Here is a 13,282-nt window from a genome sequence, read left to right as displayed (position 1 = left end):
ACGGCCTCGATTTTAGCGGGATCAACATGAATACCCTTGTCGTTGAGGATATGTCCCAAAAATTGAATTTCCTCTTGCGAAAATTCACATTTTGAGAATTTGGCGTAAAGTTTTTCGTTTCTTAGGAGTTAGAGAATGGAACATAAGTGATACTCATGTTCGGCTTTGCTTTTAGAAAAGATATGGATGTCATCAATAAATAAAATGACGAATTTATCTAGAAATGGTTTGCAAACACGGTTCATGAGATCCATAAATACCGCCGGTGCTTTGGTTAACCTAAAGGGCATGGCCAAAATTTAAAATGTCTATATCGAATACGAAAAGCGGTTTTGGGAATGTCTTCTTCGCGAACGCGTAGTTGGTGATATCCCAATCGAAGATCGATTTTAGAGAAACACGTTGCGCCTTGAAGTTGATCGAAGAGGTTGTCGATTCGCGGCAATGAATAATGATTTTTAATAGTGAGTTTGTTAAGTTCTCGGTAGTCGATGCACATATGAAACGAGCCATCTTTCTTTTTCACGAAGAGGAAGGGAGCGCCCCAAGGAGAAGAGCTTGGACGAATGAAACCATTATTGGAAAGTTCTTCGAGTTAATGTGATAATTCTTGCATTTTCGACGGGGCTAAACGGTAAGGGGCTTTGGCTACGGGCACAAGATCGATTCGGAATTCGACCGGACAAATGGGTGGAAGACCGATGACGTCTTCGGGAAAGACATCGAGGAAGTCACAAACAACGAAGATGTCGTGGATTTTTCTTTCCTTGTGGTCTTTTACCACCATTTGGGCTAGGAACGGAACGTACTTTTAGCGCAAATATTTTTGAGATTGAGAGCATGACATGAGGTTGAGCCTTTTTGGAGTCGTTTTGCCGTAGACCTTGAGTGTTTTACCATTTACAAGCGGGATTCGAATAAATTTATCGTAATAAACGACTTCGGCACGGTGCAAAGCTAACTAATCCATGCCTACTATGACATCGAAACTTCCCATTTGCATGGTGATAAGGTCGATCGAAAATTTCCGCTTGCAAAGAGTGAGTATACAATTACGAATGACCGAGTTAATTGTGAGCTACCGTTGGCGACTTAGACGAAAAAAGGTCGAGAGAGTTTAGTGCGAGGTACAGCAAGTGTAGATTCAGATTTTAATGAGACAAACTCTTATTGGTACCCGTATAAAATAAAATTGAAGCCAAATGCTCGTTCACTAGAAACATATCGGTCACAACGTCGTTTGCAACTTGAGCTTGATTGGCGTTTATCATGAAGGCACGCCCTTGGTTACCGGGATTTCCTTGAGGTACTTGGGGAGGAGGAGGAGGTGCTTGAATGGCTTGCATTGGTTGGATGAGAGGGGCATTAAGTTGTGGGATTTAGGGTTGGTAGGTTTGGACTTGATAAGCTTGGGTTTGGTAGTAGGGCACGGTGATGGCTTGAGCTTGTTTCGCATAGGCAAGTCGGGGACAAGCGTTGCGGAAATGGCTCGGGTCTCCACAATTGAAGCAAGCTCAGGGTTGTTGCGGGTTTTGAGCCTAAGGCATGTTACGGTTTTGCAGGTTTTGTGGCATGGTTTTTGGTGCAGCGACATGTCCACGAGGTGCTATTCGACAAGTGGTATTGAGGTGACTAAAACGGTTGCAGTTTATGCAGTGGCGACAAGCCATGTGAGATGGGTGGTGAAGTTGACAAGTGTTGCACAATGGGTGAGTACCGATGTAGGGTTTTCGGTTTGGAGGAGCTTGAGGTTGTTGTGGGTGAGTAACAACATAATTTCGGTGATTAGGTGTTTGTTTCTTCTTGGCTTGCTTTATATCGAAGGATCAGAAAAAAAAGGGCCTGGATCTCCTGTAGGAATGATTTGGAAGAGCCAAAACCAAAAATAGTGAGATTTGTGGAGCTAATCATGCCTTTATGCGTGCGCCCGAAAAGATAGGCCGACTGTTGAGCCCACTTTGGCTCAACCGCACCACCTAGGGTGCGAGCCAACCGAGAAGAAAGCTATTACAGCGAGCGGCTGGAGCAGTATGGAGTGAGTTGGAGTAATTGATGGCTTGAGGTTGTTGGTCAACTTTAGCTTGAGGGGTTGGTTCGGACTTACTCTTGTCACTCGTTTTCTTGATGGAGAGGGTACCCGCGTTGACATGATTCTCAGAAAGAGCACCGGCTAAGGTAATTGCATCATGGAGTGTTTGCGGTTTACTACTCATCACCGAGTCACGGATTTGCGTGGGCAAACCACCGACATACTTGTCAATCGCCCGTTCGAGGGGAGTGACCAAGTGAGGAACCAAGAGACTAAGCTCATGAAAGCGATTGGAGTAGGTGGAGTTGTCACCACTCTCTAGCTTAAGTTCACAAAATTTGGATTCAAGGTTTTGGAGTTCATGTTTTGGGAAAGATTTCTTCCTCATGACTTCCTTGAGCTTGGCCCATGAATAGACCATAGCTACTTCCGCCCCAGTGGAGAACATTTCGCCATTCCACCAAGTGCGGGCGGTTCCCTCAAACATGCTTGAGGCGTATGTGGTTTTCTTGGGTTCGGGGCATTCACAAAGGTTAAAAATGCTTTCAATCTTTTCGAACCATTGAAACAAGGTAGTGGCACAGTTCGTGCAAGAAACTGAGATGGGTTGGCACCGATGAAAATTTTCAAGGTGAAAGGTGCGGAGTTGGTGTGGTTTGAGTAACGGTGGGTTGGGTGGCTTGGATTTGAGTTATTAGTCTGGGAATCATAGCGGCGATTTCTTTAGCAACCATAGCGGCCATCCCACGACTGGAGCTCAGCTTGCGATTTTGGCGAGGAAGAGGAGGCATTCTAAAATTAAATAGAAATGGTATAAGTTTGATAAAAGTATGAGGGAAAAGAGTAAATATGGGGTTTTGATGATTGAGTCCTAGAGTTATGAGGATGAGAATGTTAGTAAAAACTATTTTATACTTGAATCAAAAGATAAAATGTATGTATATATATACATATATATAAGTTTCAAACTTTTGACATTCAAAACTTTGAAGATTTTGAGATATTGAAATTTATATATAGTCGGGAATGTCGTACATGAACCACCATGATTTGATATCCCGACCAATAAAACTTGTATCAAATAATAGATGGAGTCGAACATGTGCACGTATCACCGCGTCTTTCATGTTGTTGACTCAAATCTCGATAATAACATATAATAAAAACGGAGATACAACGAGATGTTAAAAACACTTGTCCACATATCACTGTGGCTTTTATGTTTCCAACACCAAAATATAAGGAGGCAGCCGGAACGCTTGCATTCGACAACTTAAAGTATTGACATGTATAACATGGTTCGTTAGCCTAGAAGACGAACACTACAATTCAACCATCCCAGGTAAGTAAATCACCTTCGATTTTTGGAATATTTTATTCTTGGAATCTTTTTGTCAAATGATCATTTCATAGTGCTTCGCCCCCCCCCCCCCTACGATGGCTATTATTATCAACGAAACGCAGAAGTAGAACCAAGCTTCTAATCTCTAAAATACATACACATAACCTCCCCCAAGCATCATCACAGTGGCTTGAGGATTCGTCCTAGAAGCTACTGCTTCCGCCTCTCTAGGCTTCGCTCTCGCTCATGACTGGTATATGGATCTCTCTATGTAGTGATTCCTCGAACAATGTGATATCTCACACTAGATGCAACATTTAAGGGATCTTAAATAACGTGATATTGTTTTTGCGGTAAGGTAAGGATATCTTGGAATACTATGAGAGTGTGTGCATGTGTATATTTTAGAGATTAAATGAAATTAATAAGCAAATATATATGTAAATGTAATGAACAATCAAGTAGGGTAAACACGTATAAGCAACACGTATAAGGACCTTAAAGCAAAACTATACTAGACCGTTACGTCTATTAGCCTATCCAATAGTCTTGGCTCTGATACCAATATGTCACACCTTAACCAAAGGCGGCAGAACATGCCGGGGTGCAACGAATTGCCCATGAACACAAGACACTATTAACTAACAATATTTAAACAACTCATTCATTTCATTACATCAACCAAATAACACAAATTTGTTCATACAAATAACCGAATAAATAGTCAAACAAATAAATTGTTCATTTATATCTAATAACCTAAACGGTCACAAGATAATAGTTTTTCAAGTCTCCAAATCAACCAAGTAATAACCCTGTAACATTGCATAAAATAAACTTTGTCAACACGAATGCTGGTGAGCAATTTTCATAGCTGTGAACAATAAGTATATAATAGATGAAATCCACACCTTGTATATGGAACAATAAATAATAGCAACAATTTAGATATGCAAGTAGTAAATAGTTTGAGATACCTTTTTAAATGGTAAGAACCAAATATACTCGGGTAATAGTTGCCCTATGCTACTAGCAATTAAGCTAAAATAGTTAGGGGAGCGTATGATCATACTTAATAGTTTCATAGAGGAAAAACCGCCTAAAGCAATAAACATATAGCATGTAATCATGAAAAACAAATAACAACAAATTGAGCATTTATTTAAGTAACATATACTAAAGAGTTTGTGGTTAGAGACTCAAGTACAAATCATTTGAATTTGAATAAATATGCAATGCCACCCCCAAAACGTAAGATTGAAAATGGGGGATGAAAAATTACTCACGTTAACTAAGTAACTTGAAAGATTGATTCGTGAATAATCGGAGATCGGTTTAACGAGCAAGACCTAGATTAAACGGGTCTTGAGTTAGTAGGTAGTCTTGAACGGGTTAAAAGTAAAATATATGACAAGTAGAGTAAATAAATAAAGTTTAGGGTTTAAAATGTAAATATTTGAGAAATTGAAGAAATGTTTCTTGAAAAATAAGTTTACCCGAAACCGGGTCTTGGTATTCTATTCATTAGTATTACTCAACCTATGTTAAGTAATTATGTGGGTTATAATGCACTATTGCAAGACCCTTAAATACCATTTATTTAAGTAACATATACTAAAGAGTTTGTGGTTTGAGACTCAAGTACACATCATTTGAATTTGAATAAATATGCAATGCCACCCCCAAAACGTAAGATTGAAAACGGGGGATGAAAAATTACTCACGTTAACTAAGTAACTTGAAAGATTGATTCGTGAATAATCGGAGGTCGGTTTAACGAGAAAGACCTAGGTTAAACGGGTCTTGAGTTAGTAGGTAGTCTTGAAAGGGCTTAAAGTAAAATATATGACAAGTAGAGTAAATAAATAAAGTTTAGGGTTTAAAATGTAAATATTTGAGAAATTGAAGAAATGTTTCTTGAAAAATAAGTTTACCCGAAACCGGGTCTTGGTATTCTATTCATTAGTATTACTCAACCTATGTTAAGTAATTATGTGGGTTATAATGCACTATTGCAAGACCCTTTGTTATATAAATACCAAAACGAGGTTTTAAACGAGTGTTCGGATTTGTCGATTCGAGTCTTGATAATTAACCAAACTCAAAGTCAACTTTCCAAAGTGATAAATGTTATGAGATAACTCAATAAAAATCAAAAAGACTTAACCAAGTATATACTTCTATTGTGAAGAACCTTAACGTCCGTTAAGCGGGTATTTGGTTTTGGTGTCCAAACTTGTTATAAGATCAAGTTGTATTACGACATGCCAAGTATGTTGAGAAATAATTTAAAATTAGTTTAAAAATATATTCTTGAATAAAAAGATGTGTTTCGGTGGCCCAAAACACACTTGTGTGTCTTAAGCGAGTGAACTCGGTTTAGTTCGGTTTTGGTTCGGTCCTTGACTCGGAATAATACCGAGGGTGGTTGCCACAATCCATTATCATAGAACTCATCAAAATAAACTTAAAAAATAATAATACTCAAATCTTTCATACAATATGTTAACAATAAAGTATTAAAACAAAAGTTTGGTTTTGGTTCGGCTATTGACTCGGGATGAAACCGAAAATGGTGGCCACATACCCAATACCATTGAACTATTAAAAATTATTTGGAAACTAAAATTAAGTAAGGACTAAACAATATTAATAAGCATAAACAAAATTAAAGCATAAATTAAAGTGTTTATCAAAGACTATAATAGTCCTTCTTGAAGCCTTACCTTGTAGCACGACACTTCAACCGATCGTGACCGGAGAAGTGAAAGCCGAAGGAATACAAGGGGTGTATATTATATATATGTTGCAACAACAACCTTTAATTACTAAGATGTTAGTTAGAATGTAAGATTAAACTCAGTTTGACTTTGGAAAGTCAAACTGCCAAGAACTTGAATAATAACCTTAGAAATCTTAGATTGAGAGAGAGATTTGATGAAAAGAGCAGGGGAAAATGAAGGGAATAGGCTTGTATTTATAAGGTAAGTTGAATGGGTTATGTATGAGGTTTATTTCAAGTGTTTGCATGCAAATGGGTGGAGAAAAAGGAATCACAAACACAAAACAACAAAAAATCGTATTCGCTGCTGCAGAGCACTTTAGCGCGGCATTAAGGGCTCTGCCCTTGCCACTTAGCAAGGTGCTAAGTGTCACAAAGGGAAAATCTGATTTTACAACTTTGGCAGTTTTAGTCCCTGAAGTTCGTTTCGAGCGTTTTAGGGGCATTTTAAGGGTTGTAAAAGATGTTTTTGAGATCCAACAACCGTAAAACAAATACGTAACATAAAATTCATCATTTTTATGTTATTTAAAGGTTTGGGATATAAAACGGTAGGTTTTCATAATAAAAACAAATAAAAGTTGACCCGAAGATGACAAATGTCACATGGTGAACCATGGTGTGGTCGAAAGAAACTTTGACGAAACAAGTTATGAGGTTTAGAGAATATATTAGTGTAAATTGACGATTGTAGCAAGTTTAGATGGTGTTTTAGGTCCTATTTATACTATCATCTGGAGCGTACATGCTTTAATGATCGTTATTGCATTTTCGTAATTATTTCGGAGGGTTCGGATCAAATTACGCACGGATTAGATGTTATTACAGGTCATTAATATATTATTATGATTTTTCGTTACGGTCTAACGAGATTTGAAGCTTTAATTGGGACATTTAAGTGAGTTTAAACGCGATTTAGAGACTGCCGGTGCCGGATTCCGGTCACCGGAGACGTTGGCCGGGAAAACGGGTGATGAGAGGGCTAGGGTTGGGTTTCTTTTTAATTTATTATAATATTATTATATTTTAAATAACTTACACATCTAGCCCCTTATGTTTCAGGTTTCATTAAAACATAATTCAAAATATAATTACATTTTAAAGCTCATACTCTGAAATGTTTTGTAAATGTATAAAAGTTATAAACTTTTGATAATTTTCATATTATACCCACATAGTTTGGAAAATTTTTAAATATAGACTTTAAGTCTCAGAGTTTCGTTAACTAAAAAATGAATAGGAAACGAACGATAACTGTAAATCATTGTGAATAATATATAAATGATATACGACAAATACTAGTACATTGAAACGACAAAGCAGGTCGGTTTTAACGAGCGAAAATATAAAATACATGAAACGAAACTTGTGATATATATATATATATATATATATATATATATATATATATATATATATATATATATATATATATATATATATATATATATAAAATTTAGCTCATTTTTTATGCATGTATAGAGAATGAGTCACCATTTATATATACCCTTGTAGCTATTTCATTTATAATAGTTCTAATTATTAGTTTATATCCTCTTGTTATGCTGCCCAAATTCTCTCTCAATACACATATACACACACTTTAACCCTAATCCATTAACGATTCATCATATCACAAGACTAGGTCCGAGTTCATATGAATCATGAAGATCATCATGCATTCTCAAGTGGTATAAGAGCTATAGGACGCCTGATCGATCAATTCGATAACTAGATTATGTTAATTGAATGTGTTTGAGACTCATTTGATTGAATAAAGTGTACGAAATTTAAATGGACTTTTACAGTAGTCAATTAAGGACAAATGAGTTGATAATTCAGTGTAATTTGAGTTAAGGACTGTTCTAATGAATTGGAATTAGGTTTGGTTTGAATGCATTGAACTGAATTCTTCAATTTGATTGGATTTAAAATTGAGTGGGAGACTACAGTGGTTTGAATGGTTGGATTTTGACATTAATTAGTCAAAATTGATATTAGTTTTGACTGATTTGATGTATGGAATTGGTTCGGATGTGTTACGGATTGATTGCGGTTGATTAAAAGTGAATTGGTATTGATTCGATATTTAATTGATGTATTTTTGTTTTGATAAAGAAACTAGGTTTTGAGTTTGAAGTTTTGAACTCATTCGTTAAATTTTTGAATCAGGATGAATTCATTCGCTACATTTATGAACTCATTCGCTAAGCAGTTATAATTCTATTACAACTGTTTCAACTGCTTATTCGCTATTGTTCAAACTCATTCGTTCACCTTGTTTGTTATACATCATACCTCATTTTTAATACCTCATTTTTCATACCTCATTTGTTATACATCATACCTCACTCGTCATACGATTCATATCATTCATTTGTTATTCTTCATTCTCTACTTATTCTCTACTCATTCGTTATTGGTATTCCTCATTCATTATCCATTCATTAACTAAGATTCAAAATTTGTTCATTTTCATCTTTAAACTTTCATATTTTGATAAGCTAAACCTAAAACTTCAAGATGACAAGTTATTATGATATTGCTTCTCAAAACGCCCTCATGAACTATGGTACAGAGATTGGTTGTCACGCAAAGACCCCGAAGCTTAATGTTCTTAATAATTTCCAAAGATAAGAATTAAGATCCAAATCTCATTTGGAGGTAATTAATCCAGATTGCTTGACAATGTTAGAAGCTACACATGTGAGACCCATTGTTGATGCACCTAGTATTGGTCTTGAGGAAATGTATATTCCTGAGAAGAAAAGTTATGACATTGAAGTTGCTAGAGCATAAATATCTATTGCTAGGGTGGTTATGTATGTAATAGAAACAGTCAGAATGTATGTTTGTAACAACGCATATGTGCTTATACGACATATATATTATGCGCCAGTTCCAGATAAGAAATATCCACCACATATGTTTTCCAAGTGTATAAATAGTTAGACTTATGTGCTGATTATTGGTTGGTGATCATTACAGAGTACTTGTACTAAGATTTTGTCGAAGCTTATTGTATTCAGACTGTGATATTAGTATAAGAAAATTAAAAAGGATTACTTTTGTATTTTCACTTCATTATGGATTATGCACTTAATGTCGAAGAGTAGATATTGCTTACATCTTCATATCGATCCTACACGTCAACAACACGTTTCTCTTTCAAGTGGTATCAGTGCGTTTGGGCTCGTTATCTACTTTGAAAACACAAGTTTCATATATTTTTCATCTTGATTCTATCATACTTGAAGATTTCACCGTCAATTTTCAACCAAAACTTCACAAGATGTTCTTTTTCTAGACTACATCAATCCTTGCAAAGTTACAGATTCAAACACGGTGGTTTTCATCTTCGAAATTGCAAGACTGTTCTTCTTGATGAATTCAGCGGATATGTTTGTTCGTATATATTTGGCCTCGTAACCTTTCCTTCGTATATCTTACAAATCACATAAGTGACTTATACGCTAGAAAGTGTCACGTATATCTTATACGCTATAAGCATCATATACGTTGAAGGGAGAGTTATACGTTTGAAGAAACTTATACGTTGAGAAGGAACTTATACGTCGCAAGGTGTCACACCCTCAAATTTCCACTAGCGGGGTTTTACCGCGAGGCGCGTGACACACCAGGATCTTAACCATTCGTCATACCAAACCAACACACATAAAATAATTAAATCACGATCTAACTCTCGCCAAAGCACGAGTTTCAAAAAAAACAAATAGTTCAAAGTCTTGCGGAAACGTAAAGGATAAACAGTTTTTAAAACAAGTATCGCGTGCCCAGATATGCACAACCCATAAGTCTTAAACGAAAATGAAATGAAGTTCATGCAATTAATAAAAACTCCAAGCAGCATGCTACGTGCTCCCTAGAACTACCTAGCGACCTACGCAAGTATCAATACTCAAGTGTCAACACATGGTTGGTGAGTTCATAAGTTATAATAAAATAAAACAAGTATAATATGAATAAGCAGATTTTTCGCATTTCAAATTTTTATCGGGGTAGGTAGCCCATTTACAAGCTACTAGATGGTTGAACCGAAGCTGACTGTATGTATGCCTTCTTACCATGTCTATCACCGACACTGGCGTATAATAGATAGGTAAATAAAACACTCGTTTTACGACATCACAACCGTGCTAGCGCGACTAGCCCGAGTGGGGTTTGTCAAACCCAGTAGTACTACTCAATATAACCCCGCGATCCCATCCTATCGGTTCAAAATAATGTAAGGACTTTCAGTGATATAAAAGCATCTAGTATTAACTTGTGATATAAATAAGAAATTACAAAAAATCCGAAGCATGCCACTGCGTCTTCCACCAGAAACCAGTATAAAAGCAAGTATGTGTTTTCTCCCGGAAAACATGTAAAAGAAAGATAGTTGGTGTTTTCTCCCCGAAAACATGTATTAAAGTGGTTTGGTTTTCTTCCCGAAAACATGTATGAAAAGTATGAACTCACCTAAAGTATGCAGAAGAAATTCCGCGAACAAGCTTAACGAAAGAAAGTGTGCCCGCCTAACCAATACCTAGTACAAGCGTTAAGCTATGAGGATGTGTTTAACAATACGACACTCTAAGACTCGCGTAACGACCCACACACACAAACATGGACCTTACCCGACGACTCGTTGGTGATTGACATTAATTTCGACTGTTTCCAATTATTCTGACATGCATCCTAACTCACAACAACATCCGAACATAAAGCAGTTATCAATTATCTCAAATCTGTTCAAGAATCTTCTGAGACAGATTCTCGCATGCAGAAACTAATTTATTTAACTAGACACCCCTTTAAAATAAATTCCATAAAAATTATCTCAGAAGCACGTATAAACCTGGTTTCTCAATATATTTTTATTATATGTTTACTTTGTGTAAAACATTCACAACAATCAGATCATCACAGAAGGTAAAGACTTCAAATCAGCCTGCGCAACAAAAAGTATAAGCTTGGCTAGACCTCCAAACCAAACTAAATCAATCAAGGCCAATTGGGTTAACTTTCTGAGTCAACGTAGAAACGTTCAGAAGTGGAATTAACCCATTTGGCTTCGTCATCATTTAGTTATAACGTCGGGACTGTAGGGCAGAATCCCACCTTACCCGTCAGATTCGACATATGGTTTTGTAAAATCATAAAAACTATCAAGAACTCGTCCAAAAATTACAAACTATAACTTTTTGAAAACTAGACTCCAAGTAGAACGTCATGAAATCAAGAATCGATCAAAACTAAGCTTTATTCATCAATTTACATGTAAAACAATAAGCAAGTAAAATTTCGTCCAGAATCTGATCTAACATAAACCCTAAATAAATCATGTTTCCATCGATCTAACGCTGTAAATCATTAATCACCAATCCTACATGTCATGTAACAGGTATATCACAGATATTTTTCACACCATGTTTCGTTTAACATCACAAGAACACGTATCGAATCAAGAAGGAAACGATTTAGAGGTGGTTACTTACAAGTCGCGATTACTTCTATAATACACGAACCCTAGCACCTCCTATGCACCCCAAATATTCCAAGACGACCCAAGAGAAAGAGCCCTAGGGTTTTCTTTGAATGGCAGTAAATAATTATGTGATCTAGGTTTTTAGGAAGTTCTCTGTTTAAATAAAATGTATGGGATAAGATCATAATCTGCACATGTTGTTGTTATTATTATTATTATTATTATTATTATCTAAATAACCAAGTATACACATGTAAAGCAACTTATCAAGTAACGCAAATATAATCGTTTATAATGTAACAGCTTTCGGGTTCGGCATTTTTCACCAACTCGTACGGATGGACTCATGTGTGTGTGTCTCGTTACCGACTCGTGAAATGTTATGCATGAACGTCGAGAATTGTGGAGCATGTGTTAACGAAATTAACTTGAAAAATGCGAGGTGTCACACAAGGAGACTTATACGCCAAAGAAATATTTATACGATAACCAGTTGCTGTTTTTCAAGATGTAAGATATGCATGCATTTCTTTCTCAACCTTCAAGATTGTTAAAGATACTTAATTTGGAGAATGAGACGGGAACTTTAAATAAACCTCCAAAGCTTCTTAAGATGTAGGATTATATATCTAGGGACAATAAATTTGAGACCTATGTTCAAGCTGTGAACAGGCTTGCTGTGGAAGAAGAATACACTATACCAAATAATGAGAATGGAACCAACTACCGATTTTCACAAATTGCTGATGATGACAAAGCTACTTTCTTAAGATTAAAAAAAGATGTCGAATATGTTTAAACAAGCTATAAAGGCTGAGATCTTCCAATTACGTCAAGACAGTGGTTCATGATATTTTATTTGGGAAGCTTTACTATACAAAGTCCGTGGTAATACTGATATGAGAAAGAGTAAAATGGCTCTTTTGAAAATGGAATTTGACATATTTACCATGGTAAAAAGTGAAACATTTGCACAATTGATCGAAAGGTATTGCCATATGGTTAATGAAATGAAGAGGCTAGGTGTTAAAAAGCCTGATTATGAATACATTGACATGCTTGCTGATGCATTACCTGAGGAATGGGGAACTATCATTATGATACAACAATCCAACACTGTTGCCTATGCTAGGCTTAACTTGGCAAGATTCATAGAAAATTGGAAGCTCAAGAACTTGAATTGAGGAAGAAACAATAAAATGAAGATTTCATCTGTTACTCAAGATATTGGCCTCTACTACAAGAATTACCATCATTGTCTAATCAATGTCCTAAAGTTCAAAACTGCATTTTGTGCTGATTATGTGGGAAGTTCTTATAAACTACTCAATTTGGAAGTAGTTATAGCTAGGAGTATATGGGAATTTTAAGCTGGGAGGATTGAGAAGAAGCATATGGAATTTCTAGGATCGGTTTTGGATTCTTATGAGTGTTTCACAGAAAGGAGGATTGAGAATTTTAACATGACTAAAAAGGATAATGACCAAATTGATCCTGAGGAGATGAAGATGCTTGGCATTAGATGGTGTATGGAAAGTGTTGTTATAAGGGAAAAAAAATTTAAAGAAATTACCAGGAGTAATAGTCTCGATGGAACTCCTTCAAAGTTGGGCTTTGACAAGCCAAAAGTGAGATGTT

At 36.1% G+C, this 13,282-nt stretch overlaps 1 long non-coding RNA gene across 1 annotated transcript; it reads right to left on the bottom strand.

Moving 5' to 3' along the window:
* Positions 1–10,354: 10,354 nt before the first annotated feature.
* On the bottom strand, positions 10,355–11,743 carry LOC143637256 (uncharacterized). Its single transcript, XR_013154395.1, has 3 exons — positions 11,655–11,743; positions 10,636–10,691; positions 10,355–10,381 (listed from the first exon to the last, which is right to left on the bottom strand). It is a non-coding gene; the product is annotated as an uncharacterized LOC143637256 (long non-coding RNA).
* Between the last annotated feature and the right edge of the window lie 1,539 nt (positions 11,744–13,282).

This window comes from Bidens hawaiensis, unplaced genomic scaffold (assembly GCF_021521415.1).
Source record: "Bidens hawaiensis isolate Kalapana, Puna unplaced genomic scaffold, B.hawaiensis_p1.1 tig00008161_1, whole genome shotgun sequence".
Classification (NCBI taxonomy): domain Eukaryota; kingdom Viridiplantae; phylum Streptophyta; class Magnoliopsida; order Asterales; family Asteraceae; genus Bidens; species Bidens hawaiensis.
Note: the sequence above shows the minus strand (reverse complement) of the source record. Positions and strands in the feature narration are given on the sequence as shown.